Source organism: Pinus tabuliformis, chromosome 6, assembly GCF_031772625.1.
Source record: "Pinus tabuliformis cultivar Carrire ecotype Pingquan chromosome 6, CPIR1, whole genome shotgun sequence".
NCBI classification, from domain to species: Eukaryota; Viridiplantae; Streptophyta; class Pinopsida; order Pinales; family Pinaceae; genus Pinus; species Pinus tabuliformis.
This window is the reverse complement of record NC_142292.1, coordinates 1,520,533,363-1,520,546,575: the sequence shown is the minus strand read 5'-3', so window position 1 is coordinate 1,520,546,575 and position 13,213 is coordinate 1,520,533,363.

Genomic DNA, 13,213 nt, shown 5'->3' with positions numbered 1-13,213 from the left:
CATCTAATCTATAAAGGGAGACTCGCGAAATGTAATCCACCATTTTGTTAGTCATATTTGATCCTCTTCTTCCTACAAGCATACCATGTCAGATAAACCAAACATAAACATAATCAACATACCTCAATGAAGTTCAGGGGAGGCTATCTCATCTGCAAAATCACTCGAGATTAACATGATACATGTATATAAATAATCACTACAATATACCAACATCATCTCAATCATTATACTAGTTACCATGCATGATGTCACAAATTATAACGCCAACTAAATACAATGAATGCATAATAAACATATAGATTACTGATATGAATGCATGACAAACAAATTCTACCCATTTGGTCCAAATATTGAACTTTTCTCTGATACCAATATGTAATGCACTCCTCCCACATTACCCACTTTCACCGGCCTGTCGAAGTAAACATGAGCTTAGGGATACTATGACACGACTCAACCTCCTATGTCCCACTAAGGATGTGGGGTCGACTACTAATGACAAACTAACATTTCACAACATTCTACAAGGGCTATAGGTCACTCAGAGGCTGAGAAACTACCCCAGGGGACCAAATCTTGAAATAGACCACCTTTTCCTTGCCTTGGGCCCTCACCCGCCCCCCCAACAAGGCATCCATGCATTTGCGAGACTCCAACCGCATGCATAAGCCTGCATCCATGTGGTTGCAACCTAAAATTTCCAGTTTAGAGCATGCAATCCCCAATTTTGAGCCTAAATTCCAAGCCAACCTCCAGAACACTGCCCATAACTCAATGAGGCTTTCCAGAATCAATAATGACATGGAAAAAATGCTAAACACTCAAAATTGAGTTAGAGACTTGACCTAACTAGGCCTAACCATGACTGTCATTTCGTTAAACATATTGAGAAGATGTAATCTACAGGTCATGAATGCATATATGAACATAAGGGTCTGATACTTATTCGTGAATCATCAAGAAGGTATATTTCCCTCTCATAATAGCTACAATAACATTGGTTAGCTCATGCATTTCATTAACCATTCATCAACAAATCAAACATATCAAGATCCATGGCTAGAACTTGTTATGAAACCATGCTTATAACCATCATATAACCAGAATAATAACCATGATAGAACAACTATCAAAGCCACATAATAAAAAGTACAAGTAATCACGAAATATAGGAGGAAAATAGATCTTATTAAAATATGCAAAAGGCAACCAAGTCAGGGACTTCCACATACCACTTGACCATAAATTGATCTGAACCAAATATTTCTTTTAGTCAATCACCCCCATGCGATATTCCAAGCATGAATGTGGGACTCAAGACAAAACAACCGGGGCTTCCCGGAGATGAAACCATATCCACCCTCAGGATTTACCACAATCATGCCAGAATTGGTAAAGGGATTCCTAGGCCTAAAGTAAGCACGTAAAAAACTAGACTTTACTTCAATCTTGCCAAAACCGATCAAGGGATCATTATGCCCAAACAACACATAAACAACTAGGCTTTACCACAATCCTGCCAAAAATGGTTAGGAGATCACTAGGCCCAAAACAATCTTGGATGCCTCATAGTTTCTTCACTAATATATTGAGGAATTTGACCATCTCCACCCTTAGGATTTACCACAAGCCCACCAAAACTGGTCAAGGGATTCCTAGGCCCTTGGGAATTTTCCTGAGACCACCTCACCTAGTTCCAAAACCATCAGAAAATCTAAAGTTCAAGCAAATGAAAGAACCCCATCACACCATGAATATCTAGAAATGGAAAGGCAAAGCTGAAGCCACTGTCACACCTGGAAAAACCCATGCCAATGACAACAAGAGAAAGAAATACACACATTCATGTACCATGCTTTCACAAATGGGCTATGAAACCACACAAGCAACCTGTTACCTATAAGTACTCTTGTTGAGGTTGCTTGATCCAACTTTTCCTTGCTTGTCCCTTGCTTTCCTTGTCCTTCTTTTGCCGTCCTTTCCTTTCTTTCTTCAATGCTAGAGTGCTCCAAGAATTCTCTAAGTGTGCAATAGTATGAGAGAATAGAGAGAATAGAAAGAAATCTCCACCATAGAATTGTCAAAATATTATTAAGCAAAAGCTAAAATGGCAAAAGGTTAGCAAGAAAAAGCTGTGAGCTGATCCTCAGAAGCCTTTTTATCATTGAGGCCTCTATTTTCTTCAATTTCCTCTATTTTTCTTTCAGTTTTCCTCACATGCAAACCTGTGACCTTTCATCTCCCTTTTCTCTTATTTTCCTTTATTTTCATAAATAAATGCCAATTAATGCCTCTTTGTCTTTTCAAAGCCTTTTCCAATGCCTTTGCTAATTTACTTAGTCATAATAAACCAAAATCAACACCCACTAGGATGTTTTTCCCAACATTCAGCTTGGAATACGTGTTCCATGACCTTGGTCTTATTTTGCCTTTATTAACTTTATTACATGAAATTTTAACCCGAGGATGTTATACTTTTCGTACTATAGGGAAAAAATTGGAAGAATTTTTGGATGCGGATGTCTTTCCTCTCTTCAAGCCTTGTGTCAGTAGCTCACATTCTTGTAAATTTGGACCCTTGCGAGTCTTTATATGCTGAATTGGAGTCGGGTTGTCTTGGAATGGTGCATTGACATATTCTGGATTATGAAGGGATCCACTTTAGATGAAGGTGGTGCCATCAACATGGGAAAATTGGCCAGGATTGTGCACTCTCTTTCAAAGGTAGAAAAGGGTCACTGAACCAAAGGATAGGTAAGAAAAGGGCCTTTCCCATAGAGGAGATGGAGGATCATCCTAAGAAGGCACAAAATTTGATGAAAATACCTCTTGAAGACCCCATGCCCCTCCAACAACCATTAAGGGAAACATAAGCTAGAAGTTAGCAAGTTATGGAGAAGGAAGCCGAGTTAAAGACCTTAGTGGAGATCATAACTCCACCTCCACATCATTCCAACCCTTAGGATACTTCCTCATCCATTCACTCTGTTGATTTTTTGATTGATTATTTATCTAGTTTGTATATGGGTACAACATCTTCCTCTAAAAATGAACCTCTGCAAGAGACTTTTCCTTTCGTGCAATCTTTGACTTAGGAACTATGCCCATACCCCTCAGCTCCTCTTCATATACCCTCTTCGCAAGACTCCTTATCTGATGGATAGGATGAGTTATGGACTCCCTTGGATTGGGGCCTCTCTCTTTCGACTGTTCTAGGTTGGAGAAGTCAGGGGCGGAAATCCCACTTGTTAAAGGCATAGAAAAAGGCCAAAATTGATGTAGCCACTAGGAAAAAGTTATGCATATATGGAGCAGTTAGAGTAGCAAGGACTCTAGGAGTAGTTTCTTGATGATCATACTATCTTTTATTTGCAAGGGTTCAGAACTTTGGAAAGCACATCTAAAAATTAGCCTTGAAAATGTTAGTAAAGTCATTTAACCAGGATGTGTGACTCCTTCAAGAAACACTGGGAGAAGGGGAAGGGTACACTATTGTTGGAAGCCTTATTCTCAGGTTAGAATTTCATATGATGAGATGCTCGAGGTAGATAAAGTGGGTTGGTTGTTGTCTAGAATACCCAAAATATGAATATGCTTAGTTCATGGGGGCTAGAATCCTCCCTCAAGGTAGAATTATTCCTTGTCGAGTTGGGCTTGGAATTGGTAATTCTAAATGTATATGGACCTTTCTAGGATAGAGTGTAGTTTTGAGATTTGATGATGAAAAAAATATGTTCTTTCCTCAGAAAAGCTCATAATAGTGGGAGAATTTAATTAATCCATGGGAGATTTCGAGGTATGAGGGTTGCATGCTAGGCTGAACCATCTCACTACTTTCTTATCCCATTTTTCAATGGAGCAAAAAATTATTGATGTGGAACTGGTTAAACGTAAGTCTACCTGGGGGAAAAAACTGGGTACGTAATGATTAATAAGCACTTGAATCATTTTCTCTTGGAAAAACCGTGATGGAAAAGCTTCCCCTTTTAAGGAAGTGGGTGGGAATCGGGGGAGCGTCTAACTACTACCCCATATTCGTAGAGATAAAAGGGGGTGGAAGGAAGCTGTTTCAAACTCCATTCTTCTTAGCTAAAGGTTGAGGTTTTTCTCACCCTAGGTTGAGATAGATGGAATCTTTATAACCTAGTTTCTGGGGTTTCAGCAATTGCCCGGTTCAAAAGAGAATATCACAAAGGCCAATAGAGAAACCCTATATGGTCAGTGCTTTAAATGCAAAGAGATGAACTCAAACTGAGGATTATGGAAGAGGAGTTGAGTTCCCTTAGAAACTCATAGGAAAGGGGTTTTTCCACATAAGACACAAAGAAATTATTGTTGCAACTAGAATCTACAAAAGGGAAACTTTTAAAGGAGAAGGAGGCCCTCTGGAGATTAAAAAAAAAATCTATCTGGTTGGAATGTGGGGATGAGAATCCAAAATTCTTCCAGATTTTTGCTAAAGGAAGGAAACTATCTAATACCATTTGGACTTTCTCTAACTAGGAGGGAGAAAAGGCCTTGACTTTTGAGGAACTATCCAAAATGGGAAAAAATCACTTCAGCTATCTCTTCAAATCCCTAGATGAAACCTCCATTGTAGAGGTGGTTCAATTAGCCCAGCTTTTCTTACGTTTTGTGGATGATGAAGATAATATACATGTAATGGAGCTAGTTTTTGAAAATGAGCTCCAAATGTGCTACACAGTTTTCAAAAAGATAAGAGCCCAAGGTTGGATGGATGGTTCATGGAATTTTTCCTAAGCATTTTTGATCTAGTCAGGGGAGATTTTCTAAAATTGGTTGAAGAAACCAGAAAAATTGGAAATATGCTAGAACCCTTCAACTTAAACTTTATATCCCTTATCCCCAAAATGGATAATCCACAATATTTTCATGATTTTTGTCCAATCTCCCTTTGCAACTGCATTTACAAGGTGATAAAAAAAGTTATAGCATACATGATTAAGCCAATCCTGTCAAAAGGGGTCTCTGGAGAATAGTCCGGGTTTTTGTTTTGGTCGCCAAATTCATGAATCCATTGGTGCAGCTCATGAAGTTTTACACAACTTCAAAACCAAGAAACTGAAAGGAGTAGTGCTAAATATTTATTTGTCAAAAGCTTATGATTGGGTAAACTGGCTTTACATTTGAATCCTTATGACACATCTTGGATTTAAGGTCCCATCATATCCTGGGTAATGAGATATATCACCTTAGTTTACTTTGTGGTCCTCATCAATAGGTCTTCATATCCTTTATTTGATGCTCAGAGAGACCTGCGTCAAGGGTGCCTCCTATCTCCACTACTCTTCCTTTTGGTGGTTTAAGGTCTAAGTAGGCTACTAAATATGGCAAAAATAAGAGGGGATCTAAAATGAATAGTAGTGGCCAAAAACCTGACAATCACACACTTTCTTTTCATTGATGGAATCCTACTCTTTAACAACACTTCATGTTGAGGTGTAGCCACTACAAATGATTCTCTGCAAATTTTATGGGAAGCTAGAGGTGTGCAAATAAATATCACAAAGTCAACACTCTCCAATTGATGCAGAAGTTGATTTTTTGTACTCTCTTTTTCATTTTTTTCGGGTTTCATCTTAAGCCAAATTATTTTCAAAAAGGAGAATAGTTGTGGCTAATAGCCGAATTGGAAAAGAGGCTAAAATTTTGGAGCCTAAGATGGATTTCAAGGGCTGGATGTCTAGTGCTCATCAAATCATTGCTTGAGGCCATCCTTTTGTATTGGATGTCACTCTCTTGGATCCCGAAAGAAATCTTAGAGAGTATTCATAGATTATTCTCTTGTTTTCTATGCGTAGGTTCCAAGAAACAATATGTTCTCCCGTTGGTGAAATGGGATAGAATTTCAATGCCCAAAACTTGACGGGGATAGGGTCTAGAGAAAATTCCACTCTTCGTGAAAGCATTGGCCGCAAAGGTAGGTTGGATAATCGTTACAACCAAAAGTTTATGGACATCAGTGGTCCACATGAAACACATTTTGCTAGACTTTGTGGAATACCAGGTAAGGACTCTAGAAAAAAATACGGAACACCATCTTTATTGTTTGGAGGGAAATCCTCTCATCCTTTTAAATCATCGAGGAAGTCCTGTCTTGGAAGATAGGAAACATGACAAATATGATGGTAGTATTAGACCCATATTTTCATATCTTCAAATGGAGAATAATTTCTAGCTCAAGAGATGGAAGTTCTTGCTGAAGAAGAGGAAGAAGAAACCTATTCTAACAAACCGTTGGTAGAAGAACCAGAGGAACTAGAGGAAGATGAAAACCCAATTTTGGAACTAGAACCCTATATTAGTTCTGAAGAATCTACAATGGCTGGAGAAGGGGAAGGAGAGGTACATAATGTGAATGGTGAAAAACCTAGGATTGGAGGAGGAAGAGGAGGAAATAGGGGAGGTGGAGGAAGTCTTGCATAGATCATATGATTATCTGCGTGATACTCAAAATGTCCTCTTGATCTAAGGAGTGAAGAATGTCCTCTTGATCTAAGTAGTGTATAAACTTGTGTTATATGTGTGGAAAATCACAATACGAAAGAATGTCCTTGAATACCAGGTCTTAAAGTTGTTTATCAAGAAGAAGTAGTACCAAATCATGTAGATCCTCTTCATTTTATTACTAAAAGGCCATGGAAAAATTCACAACCAAATACAACTCAAGGTTTTAACACCCACCAACCATTTGCAAAACCATTGAAAAGTAATTGGAATTCACTAATGGCAATATTTATCACAACCTTGGTCACAAGGAAGTCAAAATCCTTATGAAAAATACACTCAATATCCACAATTGCAACAATCATATCTTATTTTTTCTCCACAATATTATCCTCAGCCTTTTCAACAAAATCAACCCCACATTTTGAATCCACAACTTCCATTACCATTTCCTCAAAGACCAAACCAATTGACTACCCAACCACTTCCAAATTTGGATAATAATAAAAACTCACAACTTATTTATAATATGGAAGGAAAAAATTTCCAAACTTACATGATAACTCCACTAGATCTAAAAAATTTCCAAATAACTCAACTCCTATTATGGAACAACCTTCAGTATCTGTTTCAAAACCACCTTTTCCCGTGAAATTGAAAATTGATGGAGTAGAAAAACATATTTTATTTCCTGATTATGATATGTTAGATGAACTTGTTAGTGTCAATCTTTCCAGCCTTCCTCCAGTGATCAAATATGCTCTTACAAAGTGGTCTCAGAGTGTCAAGGTCAAATTTTTTCATTTCAGTGAGTCTTCAAGCAAAATTTGGTCACTAGACATTAGGTCTAGGGTTTGCTTTCACTCCTTCTAAAATTGCCCAAATGTCAGTCTATTTCACTATTCAGCTGAGTCTATCATCATTCATAGGGTTGTCATTATCATGTCAGTGTCTAATGAGTCATTTTACACCTTGTTCATGCTTCAGTTGTGCCTTGGTAAGGTTCATTTCCCTCTCCTAGGGTTTTGAAGGCAATTTCTCTTGGATGGTCAAATCATTAGCAAAACTTGTATCCAGATGTTCATACACCTTCCCCTATCCTTCATGTACCTTATCAAACACTTCCTATCACTGAGATCCTCCAAATTCCTCATTTTTGCACAAACCCTAGTTTCTTGCTACAACCTGGCAATTTTCTTGGTTGGGCCTGTGTTTTGCCCTTTTGGACCCCTTCCCCTCACTCGATCTTCATGATTCAAATTTCCCCTACTCCATAACATCCCTCCCTACTTCCAAAAATTTCCCCAAGAATTTAGAAGCCCCCTATCCCCTTCATTTCGCTTCATTTCCACAAAATTCCTTGTTTCACACATCGGGATCAGTTTCACTCAAAAGATGTTTTAGAGCAATAAAAGATGAATTTTGGAAAACTGAGAGAGGTTTTTGTCCACAACAGGCCAAGGAATAAAAAATTCCTTCACGTTTTACACAAGTTTCATGGTTTTAGAGAAATGTCAAAAATACCGTTGCCTCAGGAGAATCGAATGCACCTCTGAAGTGACCTTGGGAAAATCAAGTTTTCTCCTAGCGTAGTTGGCCAAATGACTTTTTTGATGATTCAAATGATAACTAGACACAAAGAGATTTCCAATGAGCTATCATGAACTCCATTTTGAGTTGAGGAAGGCATTCAAAAGTTGACTGCAACAGCATTCTGCCTTGAGGCAGCCTCATTTGGCACATTTTGACCAGTCTTGGGAGATTTGATTTTTGACAAGGAAAATGAACTCCAAATTGAAAAATTATAGTTGGGTTGGAAAGTAGACGCAAAGACCTTTCCAACGAGCTATCCTGCACCCAATTTAGATACCGGAAAGGACTCCAAAAGCCTCCTGAAAAATGCACTATGTTGCTGAGGGCGCGCTACGCGTCAGGAAGGGCGCGCTACGCATCAGGGAGCTTTTCTCAGTGTTATTTTGCACGTGCGCTACGCGTCAGAGGGGCGCTACATGTTGGGCAAGGCGCGCTACGCGTTGGGTTTTTCACCCAATAAACTGCCAGCAAGCTACCAAATCCTCTTTTCTCTCAAGCAAATTCCAAGTAGGCTCACATCCACCACTTGTGCTTGGCTTTTGAAAGATAAATGTAATGGGTTCATGAAAAGTTTGCCATGGATATCCAAGTTTGAAGCACTCCTTTTGCCAATATAAAAAGTGTTGTAGGGTTTGAAAACAGTGTGTTACCAAGGTTGTATTCTTCCTCGTTTCCCTTTGGCATATTTGGCACTTGAAGACAAAGACATCAAGCCTTCATTCCTCATTTTCAACAAATCTGACATACACTTGGCATAGACTTTCAATACCATGGAGGCGGGCACCAATACATCATATGACCAAGACAACGACTCTACAACAGAATTGCATGCACCGGGAGGGCACTAAAATGTCGAAAAGGGAGGATAGACTCTGAATCTTGGCCGAAGCCTCTTTGGCTGAGCATGTCACTTGATGAGGCACCTTCAGCCCAAATTTCAAAAAATTTGGGGAAAATTTTGTCAATTTTGAAATTTTTATATAAAAAACAGGTTTTTTCCCTCAATGCGTAGCGCGCCGCGTGCTACCCTTAAGTTGGGGAGGTCCATTTCACAAAAACTCAGCATTTTTGGATTTTTCATGACAAATTACACTTGCTCAGCCACTGCCAAGAATTTTCATGGAGATTTGAGCCCCAAAAAGGTCAAAAAACAAGCAAAAAATGACCCTCTGCCACTTTTTGGACACACAGGAAGCAGTCTTGGGAGATTGCAATTTTGGAGGGGCAAATGGCCACCAAATTGAGAAATTCTACTTGGGATGGAGAGTAGACATCAAGACCTTTCCAACAAGCCCACTTATGCCTCATTTGGATGCCGAGAAGTGCCTCAAAAGTGGCCTAAAAGGCGCGCTACGCGTTGGGAAAATTTGCTTGTTTTGCACCTTCAGCTCAGGAAAACGCAACTATTTGACCAGTTTTGACTTTTGATGGGATTTTTCACCCTCTTTGATGTAATTAATGTATTTTCATGTTGAAATGACACTTATTTACCTATTCTAGAAGATTCATTCATAAAATAGCAAAAATTTAATGAATGAATTAGTTTCCTAGCTTATAGAGGCAAGTTGTTTTGACTGCCTAGATTGTAGTGCTTTGTTTAGAATTGGTTGAAACAGCTCCTAGGATGATGAGCTCGACCCCTAGAGGCTAGGGAATGGGTTGGAATGGTCTATATTATGTATTTTCCAAATCATTTTCATGGTTGGAGAGGTTGGACTCTTGAGGGATAAGCTTAGACTATATTACTTTTTGTATCTCTGCAATTTTGGCAAAGGAAAGACCAAGGTTTTGCAACACTATTTGGGATTCCTGTGGTGATTTGTGTTGATGGTGTGTTTCTCTCATGTAATTGTAAGTTTGTTATGTGTATCATTTTCCTACTCCTCTTTTCTGCAAATTAAGTAAATGAAGTGTTAAGGTAGAATTCATAGTTTCTATGCTCTGCCTTTAAGTTTGCTTAATATCTATGTTTTCATCTGTCTAAGGAGAACTCTCGAAGGTTTCTTGCTCTCTTTAGCTCCTCACCGGTCATTCCTATCCATTCACTTATTTCAAAGGCACCAAGACAATCTCCTACCTTGCCCCAAAAAGACCTCTGCAAAAACTGTGTCTCATCCCCGCACCCAAAATTGTCGTGCTCAGTTTTCCAACAAAACCCTAAAAATCTAAAATCAAACTTTCGCTATCAGTTTACTAGCCTAAAATCAGTGTTCTTTATTGGTCATCTCAGCCCTTTGAAGACCTTTTGCCGAGATAGACCCGGAGAGAGCCCTCTCCTGTCCCCGTATGGCTAGCTACGAGGCTAAGTGGTTTGATGTTGCCTTGGATTTTGTCTTTTTCAGCCTGAGGCCAAATCCAAGCGCTAACATATTGGCGACCATACTGGGGAAAGAAAAAATGGTTTGCTTGTTGATGTCATTTGTTGTATAAGCTACAGATGGAGCCTGAAGTTATGCCAGGTAGCCTTCGAAACGCTTTTGCTTTGCATTAGCGGAAGTAGATAAACATTGCTTCAGTCAATCTCCGGTCTAGCTTGTAAACGTGACATCTAACTTGTTAATTACCCCAGTACATGTATCAAGTTCAGATCTGATGGTTGATGGTGGACAACGATCAGACACTTGAAAGGCTGAAATCATTCACCTGGCGACTCTAAATCAGTTTCGAGCTCAGATCCAAAGACTCCACTGGAGGATGATCCCGACTAGCAAAAACATGAAAGGACAATATGGACATATCAGGTATTCAAGTTGGAATTTCATCCAAGACATTTTGTTCTTTGTCATAAATTATTTCTTCTCTTTTCCCAAGAATGTCAAGAAGGCTTTGCAAAGTATAGTATGCTTGAGAAAAGATCCCAGGCCTGCAATTGATTCTTTCCCTTTGAAGATTGTGAATACCAAAGATTTGCATACCTTTGAGCTTGATCAAGACCTTTCTTCTAAATTTTGTGATGACCATCTTCAGATTGATGAACCTCAAAAGACCAAGACCGATTCTATACCTGCTGTACATACCCCTACACCTTGTAAAATTCCAGATCGGTATAAACCTCTTGTTTTACCTTCTATTCTCCATGCTTTCCCCAAAAACTATGATCTATACTTGCCGAGGTTTGATGGTGAATGTAAGAATTTCAATGCTGAGCAACATGTGCAGAATTTTGAGTCTTTTCTAGACCTTTTTGAAGTTGATAGCGAAGATGTTAGTATAAGGCTTTTTACTCTTTCTTTGCAAGCCAAAGTGAAGAGTTGGTTCAAAGCCCTGCCTGATGCAAGCATTTCAGATTTCCAGCAGTTTGTCAAATCTTTTCTCGACAGGTGGATGATCGGGCAGAACCTTTTCTTGATTGTAGAAGAGTATAACCAGCTGAAAAGATTGCCAGGGGAGACAATACAAGAGTTTTCAGCCAGATTTAACCAAGTTTATTATTCGATGCCAGTTGATGTAAGGCCTACTCCTAGATCGGCTCTCTTGCACTATCCGGGTGCCTTTGATCCAGAGATGGAGTTTCAACTGAGAGAAAGGGATATTGCAACACTTCACGAGATGCAAAACAGTGCAGTAAATGTAGAGGCTCATCTGCTGATCCGAAGAGCAAGGTTGAAGGAAGAAAAGATGAAAAACATAGATCCGGAAAAATCGACATCTCTAGAGGTAAAGCTTGATATTTTGGTAAGTGCAGTAGAGAAGATGATGGACAAGATCAACGCAAGGAATGATTATGATGTTCAAGCTCATGGCTCGCTAATTGAAGAAGAACAAGTTGCTGCTCCAAAATATTTTGTTTCTTATCCTAGTTGTCATAGATCTGATAATGATTGTTTTGTAGATCACCTGGGCGAAGAAAGAATTGTTGATATGACCTGCATGCTTGATGATATGTTTTATACCGATGATTTGCCTCAGTTTGATCAGTATGATGATGATTATGTTCTCCAAACAGAAGCTAATCTTGCAATCAAACAAGCAGCTAGTTTGTGGGAGGAAGAAGTTCTTTTTCAGCAACTTGAATATAATGTTCAACCATCACATATCAGCTATGACAATGATGAGGAAAGTGCAGAAAATTTTGAAGTAAGTGAAGGATCTTTGCCTTTTTGTTTTGATTCATTTCAGTTCATCAGAGATAACTACCATGCAATCAGAAATCAAATGTCAACAAGTCTTGATTTGAATCATCTTGAGAGCAATGAAAATTTTGTTCAAGACTTCTCATATTCAGATTTGCAACCCCCGAAAGCCATTGATTGTCAAGTTGCAGCTGAAGACTTGGAAGTGGACACACATGATTTAATGATTCAAGGTGACTCCGTACCATTCTATTTTGAAACATTTCAGTTTTTGAAGGGTAGATTGCATAGTAAATCTTCAAATGAACAGCCTATAACAAATAAACAATCTCTCAGTGTTAATGTTCAGGATGAGACGAATAACAAAATTCTTGAACAGCCTGTAGCATCAGATTTGCAGCCACCAAATGAAATTGAAGGGCAGATTACAGATGAAGTTGTGGAAGACGAAATACATGATTTGATGATGCAGGAAGATTTTGTACCCTTTTGTTTCGAAGCATTTCAGTTTATAAGGCAGAATCTTCGTAAAATCTCTCAAGAAAAAGATGAACAGCTAGAAGGATGTCATACATTTTCAATGGATACATTACAACAGTCTTTTCAAGTTTTTCATGATCCAATAGCTGATGTTTTGGATGAGGTTTGCAGTCAAGGTCTTTCTCCATTGACTACATGTGAGCTTGAAACATGTGCTGATATGAATTTGATCCGGCAGCCAGATTCTTTCTTATTTTCAGCAGAGGTCTCGTCACAAGGCTCAAATCAAAGTTTGCACTCATGGTATGAGGAGAAGAGAAGTAATCCATTAGATGAGCTAGGTTCCAGTGTGCTTGAATTTCAAGATCCTTATGTAGTGTTTTTGGAGGTGGAGAGAGAATTCATATCATTCAACGGATCTGTTTCTAAGTTATCATGGGAGTTGCCGTTCATTAGTTCTCTCTTGTTGTTCATAAGTGAGCACTTGCAGAAAATTCGAACAGCAGATGGAATACTTACTTTGTTGCATTGGTTTTTTCATTTCACTTGATCAGGTGATGAATGAAACTGTTAGAGTAGGTTTTGATGAATAAGCT